The 8,230-nt window shown below is 35.3% G+C and overlaps 1 pseudogene; it reads left to right on the top strand.

Annotated features, from left to right (window-relative positions):
* The first annotated feature begins 3,923 nt into the window (after positions 1 to 3,923).
* LOC149246617 (two-component response regulator ORR3 pseudogene) lies at positions 3,924 to 5,631 on the top strand (annotated as a pseudogene).
* Positions 5,632 to 8,230: the final 2,599 nt, after the last annotated feature.

The following is an 8,230-nucleotide window of genomic DNA, read 5'->3' on the forward strand; positions in this document are numbered from 1 at the left end:
GGCTAATAACTAACCTTTTAGTAGGCCTTATTCAAGGAAGGCAACCTCATGCATCAAGAAAGTATCATAAGGGGCTTAGGGTAGGACCCTAACATGCCTACATCCTTCCTTCGATAAAAATTTTGTCCTTAAGGCTGAAAGTGAGGAAATTGTTGTAGAATTGACATCAGTTCCCATGTGGCATCTTTTGGTTGCATACTTTTCTATTGGATTAGTACTTCCCTAGTTGTGCAATAGAAAAATTGATGCTCTTTGGTCTCTATTATTGCCTCTCGCTCAAGCCAAATGTAACTTTCTTCACAAAGTTTCGGTAAGTTGGTTTGCACTTTGTAATTTGATCCCACCACCTTTTTTAAAGAATACACATGAAATATTTGATAAATCTTGGAGGGGGCTAGGAGAGATGGCTTGTACACTACCTATCCAATTCATTATATGATGAAATAGGGATCATAAAACTTGGGAACTATCTTTCGAGTAACTTTATCACTAGGTGATGTTTAATTATAAGGAAAAAGGTGAAGAAAACCTGATCCCCATGAACAAAAGAACATTCATATGTATGTTAATCAACTTGTTGTTTCGTTTGCTTTTGTGCCATTACCAAGTTTTCCTCGAGGATATGGATAATGGCTTCTTTGGTGTAAAGTGTTTTATGTAATACATGAACCTTCAATGTGTTTATTACACATGATGTCACTTACAATGGATTTTTGCCATAAATGACTTCTTATGGTGCCATTTTGGTAGCTTCTTGGTAAGTGGTATAATAAGAGAAGGTAGAATTTCACAACTATTCATATTGTTAGAAGCTTTTGGAAGAAAATTGTGTATGAGATTTTTCTTGTCCAACGTTTCGAGTGGACACTGCACCAATCACTTTTATTGTCTGGAAAGATGGCCTCCCTGCTCTCCATGCCTTTCTTACCCATCTCAATAGTATCTCTTAGCACATCCAATTCACCATAGAGATTGAATTTGATAATTGCCTTCCCTTCCTCGATGTCTTTGTTTCTCATCTCCCTGATGGTTCCCTAACCCATCAAGTCTTTAGAAAAAGACCCACATTGACCAACATATTCACACCCATTCCCACCACCACCCTTTCGAAAAGTTAGCTATCTTAAAATTCTTATTTCCCATGCCTTAAAAAGATATACTCGACAATTCCTTTCTAAAGAGAAAGCTCTTCTATTCCAAGCCTTTAAAGCCAATGGCTATTTTTCATCTCAAATTAATAAATCATTTCAATCTATAGATAAGTCTAATTCTCTCGATTCGAACTCTTCTCCTCCTATTGTGATGGTTTCCCTTCTTTATATAAAAGGCACCATTGATTTCCAATATTTTAGCCAAAATAAATATAAAAACTATTTTTAAACCCTTCAAAACTCTCAAGCAATTTTGTTTGGTCAACTAAAGACACATATGGTCCTATGTCAAGATCATGGGTCTACCAAATTCCTTGTTCCTATGGCAAATCTTACATTGGTCAAACTGGTTGTCCCTTCAAAATTCGTCTAAAAGAACACATTGTTGATACCCACCACCACCACTTGTCTAAATCTACCATTATTGAACATTCCTATAAATCCAAACATCTCATCTATTTTGATCAAGTTAAAATCTTGGCTTCTGTTCCTTTCTATAACTCTTGAATCATCCGGGAAGCTCTCAAAATTGAGAAGCACCCTCCAACTTCAACAGAGAAGATGGCTATAGACTAATCCAATCCTGGCAATCTGTAATCCATCAACTCACTTAATGAGTGTTTCTCCCTCCTTTCTCAAATCCTTACTTAATTCCTTTCTTTTTTTCCTTATTCTTTGATCTCCATATATGTTTTAAAATTTTCCTTTCATCCCTCCTAATTGATTAATCAAGTTTATATCTTACCTTGATGCTATTCTATTTAATTCATCACACACACACACACACACATGCCCCCAATATTTCTCTTCCAAATATTGTGTAAATATATTGGTACTATCATAACCTAATATGTTTTTATACTAATTTTTTTATAATGTTTATCATAAACTAATTTTCTCTTATATTAATTTATTCTCTATAATTTCAAAAATTGTAAATATATTTTAGCCTTCATTCAAAAATTCCTCTAACCATACCCTCTAAAGGATACTATCATTTTACTTTTTTTTTGTTCAATTCCATTTTTTTGTTTGTTTGTTCAATTCTATTAAATTTTGACCTTTAACCCATACCCTCTAATGACCATTTTTATCAATTTTAATTACATTTTGACCTTTAACCCTTTATTGTCCTGTAGTGGCTACTTTGGATCAAAACCTATTTAATTCCCCTCAACACTCATTTCATATTCAATGAGCTTTCTAGTCCTTGATGAGGGGTGGAGTGTCCACCCAAAACATTGGACATGCAAAGTCTCGTACAATTTTATTTATTTATTTTTCTAAAAGCTTTTAACAAAGTGGTATTATACCAACATTTGACAAGGGGAAACCATTATGCCCATTGGCGTAACTTTTAGAAGTAAAGCATCCCTAATATGTTTCTAGGCACTTGTTGATGACTTCCATTTTCCCACCAGGGGGGATGATATTAGTGCTCATTGTCAGTTGTGTACCTTGAAGTTTAAATAGCTCTTGCCATAATTTGTTGGTGAATATGAGGTCCTAATATGAGACAATGGAAGTGGGCATACTGTTGGGTAATTTAATTGTGATTTAAACTACTTTGCATTTAATTGTCAATCTGGTTTTGTATACCTATGAAGTACACTTGCGCAATATATGATAGGAATCAACTTTCAATTTTAAGAGAAAATTAAACTATTTAAAATGTTTGCAAAGCTTAAATGAAACTTATTTATGAAGAGGTCTTATATGAGTATACACATATTTCCTTTTTCAAAAGTATTAAATTTTGAACTTGGAAAGTTATCCTTTAATTTATGAAAACAAAATGACAATTGACATGAAAGTAAACTTATTCTATTAATATGGAAATAAATCTATTATAATGACAAGAAAGTAAATCTATCTTATCAACAAGAAAGTAAATATATTCTAATGGCATGAAAGTAAACCCTTGAAATTAAATTTAATCTAGAATGCAGTAAATCCTATACTAAGAAAGCAATGAATTCTTAAACTATGGAAATTTAAAGGAAACCTATTCTGAAAGTAGTGAGAGATCAATTGAAATTGTCAATGTGTGCACTATCAAACTGTAATAATTCACAACTATATGTGAATATGGAAGCAAACAAATTGAAAAGTAATGAATCCTTAACATGAGAACAATGTAAACTTTGAAACGGGAACTATAAACTCAAAACGGGAACTCTGGCCCAAAAACCCCAAAAAAACCACAAAAACAGTGCTCAAAACGAAAAGTGTGTATACTGGAACGATGTTTTTTTTTTAGGTGTCAATTTTGCGGCTGTTTTAAAAATGGCAGTGACTACGAAATTTTCTACGAAATTTTCCTGCAAAATATAGCTTCAGAACGAAAGTGTTGATACTGGAATAATGATTTTTTTTTAGGTGTCAATTTTGCGGCTGTTTTAAAAATGGCAGTGACTACGAAATTTTCTACGAAATTTTCCTGCAAAATATAGCTTCAGAACGAAAGTGTTGATACTGGAATAATGATTTTTTTTTTTAGGGTCAATTTTCATACTTTTTAAAAAATGCTAATAAAACAACAATACCTTGCAATGGCCGATGCAAAACATGTATATAGACCCTAAACAACAATACCTTAATACATGATTTAAATGCAACCCTAAACAAATTTAATATGGCCGATGCAAAACATGTATATAGACCATTTGCTTCTCATCTTAAATTAACAAATAAACAATAACCTACTTGTATTGAAGCAAAAACATAAATATCCAAGCCTTCCATATGCTTCAACAATAGGAAGCCTAATGTATGCAATATGCACTTGCTGTGATGTTGTGCTTCATTGGGAGTGGTAAGTAGTTCTCTTGTAAATCCAAGCAGTTAAATAGATTTAAAGATATATTAAAGGCCCAATTGATTATTGTTTGTTTTTTCAAGGTATTGATACACTGTTGGAAGGATTTAAAAATGATGATATGGCAGATGATCTTGGTCAGCCGAGGTACTTCAAAGCTCTTTCTTATCCATTCACAAACCTTTTGTTAACATATCAGTTGGATTGTTTTATGTGTGTATTTTTTCCAAATATAGTAACCCACCATCTAGTGCTTGGCAAACAAGTGATATTGTATATCAATATGCTTTGGCTTAGAAAAAATGTCATGATTTTTTTCAAGATGGATTAAACTTTGGCTATCATAATTCAATACATGCTTTTCTTGTTGTATACCTAATTCTTCAAAGAACCTCCTCATCCAACTCATTTTCTTGCATGTTGCAATATACTTAGCCTTAGTGGTAAAAAGATCCACCATACTTTGCAATCTAGATATCTATAAGACTCTTAGCCCCTCAAAAAAATACAAATATAGCTTGTTATGGATTTTCTAGAATCCATTCACCTGTTGTATCATTATTCTGGATCCTTCCAACAAGATATTATTAATATCTAAAAACCAAACAATAATCAATTTGAGCTTTTTAATTTATCTTAAAATCCATTTAACCACATGCCAATGTTCCTTGCTTAGATTTATAAAAAAGTTACTTACCATTTCCAATGAAGTGCAATGTCAAAACAAGTGTATACATTAGGCTTTCTAATAGGGCATTATTGGGTTGCTAACTTAATATGAAAAGCAAATGGGCTACGTACATCTTTCAGGGTTAATATATCTTTCGTTTTTGACTTCCGTTCAGTAGATTTTACCTTGGTGTTGATCACCAATCACCGACTACATTGCAGCTACGTGTAAATGAACTCTACACACACGAAGTCTCGGACAAACACTTCTCTTATATCAAATGGTTAGAAAATTTAGAAATAAAATTCTCAAAGTTTTAAGAACAAAATATATATTTTTATTTGTAGTATTTCCTTTTTAGTTGCTTGGTGTTTTAGTCGGCTATTCCATGTTTTAGAGTTTTTTTCTATTAATAATATTATTGGATTTGTGTGATTGGTAGGTCTGTGTTGTGTGTCTTTGCAGTCACTGCCGTGGACAGTGCTGCCAAGGCGCTTGAACTTCTTGGAGTAAATAAAGAACAAGCGACAGCCACTGTCTGCACTAATCCATTGAAGTTCAGTTTGATTATCACAGATTATTGCATGCCAGAACTGACAGGCTACGATCTCCTCAAGAGACTCAAGGAAATCAAGGGTTTGAAGGAGATACCTGTAATTATAATGTCATCAGAGAATGTGCCACAGCGAATTCAAAGGTGTTTAGATGAAGGAGCCGAAGACTTCATTGTCAAACCCGTGCAACGGGATGACATCAAGAAGATAACGGGGTATATCAAGGTATCGAAACCCGTAGCTACCACGCCTATATGTAGAAAACGGAAGGTTTCATCCGTCGTGTTAGCGGGAGATAACTCAGAGCGACGACCTCGAATCAGCGGCGCTACAGTTGCCTGAATCTGACTGGTTTGCTCCCATTTTAAAGAACAGGGCATCTGACCATGTAAAGTGTTCGAGGTGTTGCAGTATTTTCTTTGAATTTCGTGAAATTTATAAGTCGAGTGATTCTCTGAGAGGTCTGTGTTGTGTGGTTTACGTTTTAAATTTTCGATTTTTTTTATTAATCATATTAGTGGATTTGTGTCAGTGGTAAGTCTGCATTGTGTAAATGATATAATCTGAACAATGGTTGCAACATTTTTTGATTAATAATATCATTGAGTCGTTGATTAGTAGGTTTGAGTGGTATAGTTTCTACGATCAGAATAATTAATTTATACATTCAAAAATGATACCTGATTTATTTTATAGAATGCCATTTAACGTCAAAACCTAAAATACTTAAATAATTAAATGACACCTCATGTGAATGTCAATTGCAAAACTTTACATGCATTGTTAGACTTCGTACACACGTTTATTACACACGTTTATTACACATACATTACGAATTGGAGAGCATGAGTTGCAATTACCACCACTAACACTATATACTATAGTAGTCAATCTGCAGCATTTAATATAGCAAAACTAGAGCTGTTATCAGTGCGATCCACGAGGAATGTCCCGTTTTCCATTGTAAAAGAGAATCCGCTTTCCGTTTCTTGGCTTCCTTTGGATGTCAGGAGTGCGAAAGGTACAAGGCAGTCGTGCGATTCTACTATTATTTTAGTTGCAACGAGGATTCCTTGCACCAGAGAATACTAAATTCTTTAATGGAGATAAGTAGAGATCCTTTCCAGCAGAATAATACATTAGATGATTGCTGTCACTATCATTAGATCAATCAAATGTGGTCGCTAGCACGGGCCCTCTTTTAAGTTTATGCATCATCCTTGTTCTTAAAATTGCAGAACAAGGCACTTTCTCCCCGACTAAGTCATACCGCAAAATTTTTTAAGTTATAATCTTGTCAAAGCATGTACCAGATAATAGAATGTTTTCATTTGTGTGATTACGAAGAGATATGTACCATCCATTACATCTACAAGTTTGATGGGATGGTTTAATTTAACGATGCATGACTCTGTAATAGATTGATCAGCGATATTGCTTCATAAAACTCGTCGGGTCGATTCCCGGAATCGACCCGCCGCCGGTCGGGCGGGGCGGAGCGGCGCTGGGGTGGCGCTGCGCCACCCCAGCGCCGCTCCGCCCCGCCCGACCGGCGGCGGGTCGATTCCGGGAATCGACCCGTAATGCTTCGGAGCTTGTGAGCCATGAGAGGCAAAGGAATTACTAAGTAGAACTCTGCGAAGGGCGGGGGCAGGGAAAGAAGGAACAAGTGAGCCATGAGAGGCTAACAAGGGTGAGCCACGACCCATGAGAGGTTAACTGACACCCATTTGGCATAAGTGTATTCGTGTTCATCATCTAGCCCTTGTGCAAACATTGTTACATTACGAGGGAACAAATTATAAGAATAAGACCTTTGAACTTTCGAAGCTATTTGTATCGGTGTAAAACGATGGTAATAATACGACGGGGATATACCTTGGTCTAAATGTCAAACATTCGAGCAACAAGTTGAATAGGGTGCACTGCCTAAACGTCGAATAACACCTACTGCCGAATAACACCAAATAGTTCCTCGCATGTTCTGCTTGTCTAGGGTGCACTGCCGACAAAGAGGGACCACCAACATGAGCTTTTAAATTTATCAAATAATCAAAACCCTAAATTCCTGAGATTTTAACTTTTGCAGATTCCGGCAAGGGCTTTTAATTTTTGCGACTTCTGACAAAATTCATCAGCGGCGTTTCTTGCGACAAGGATCTGTTTCCAAAAAAATTAGATACGTCACTTGTCGTATTTTCATCGTATTCAGGCAAATTCGGGGATCTTGCCTCTCCCTCTGCTGGATCCGGTACATCTACAAGTTTGATGGGATGGTTTAATTTAACGATGCATGACGCATCCGTAGAGATTGTGAGATTGTGGTGATTGCCAACAGTGGTGTGTTGGCAAAGAGAACTGAACAATGGATATATATAGAAAGCCGGTCATTGCAAGCGTTGTCGACCTTGTACACTGATACATTATTGTTGTTGTCGATGAAGCCACCATTACCTGCAAAACACCCACAATAACACGTTTTAAAACATAATAAATTGATAAGAGGATGTTATGTATTTGTTCAATAGTCTTTTCCGTGTTCAATACATTTAAGACAAAATCTGCAAGCGAAAGAGAAAAACATGCGACTTTGTTTACCACTTCGCCCTTTCTTCCCATCAACGCTAAATTTGCGACTGAAGTGGCAAAAATTGATATCAATAGTAGAATCAAATCTTGAATGATGGAAAGGCATATGAATTGCAAAATTATATGTTTTTATCTTTTCTTCTGATCTTTATCCAACTCTCGATCGAGCTAAGCACTACATGTTTTTTTTAATTGAATTCTCTCAATAAGAGGCTGCAGAATCTCTGACTCTTTGGAACGATAAGATCTCGGACAGTCAGGTCTGAATCAGCTCTGGTTTAAATTTTTTTAAGTTTTATGATTTTAGTTTTGATATTAATTGGTTGGAAAGGTAAAAGTGGCAAAAACATAAATTTAACGCCAAAAACACACCAGTTACCACTATTTTATAACGCCAAAAACACACAAGTTACCATTATTTTACTGAACACAACAAATTTGATTTTAA

This window comes from Pinus tabuliformis, chromosome 7 (assembly GCF_031772625.1).
Source record: "Pinus tabuliformis cultivar Carrire ecotype Pingquan chromosome 7, CPIR1, whole genome shotgun sequence".
Taxonomy (NCBI): Eukaryota; Viridiplantae; Streptophyta; class Pinopsida; order Pinales; family Pinaceae; genus Pinus; species Pinus tabuliformis.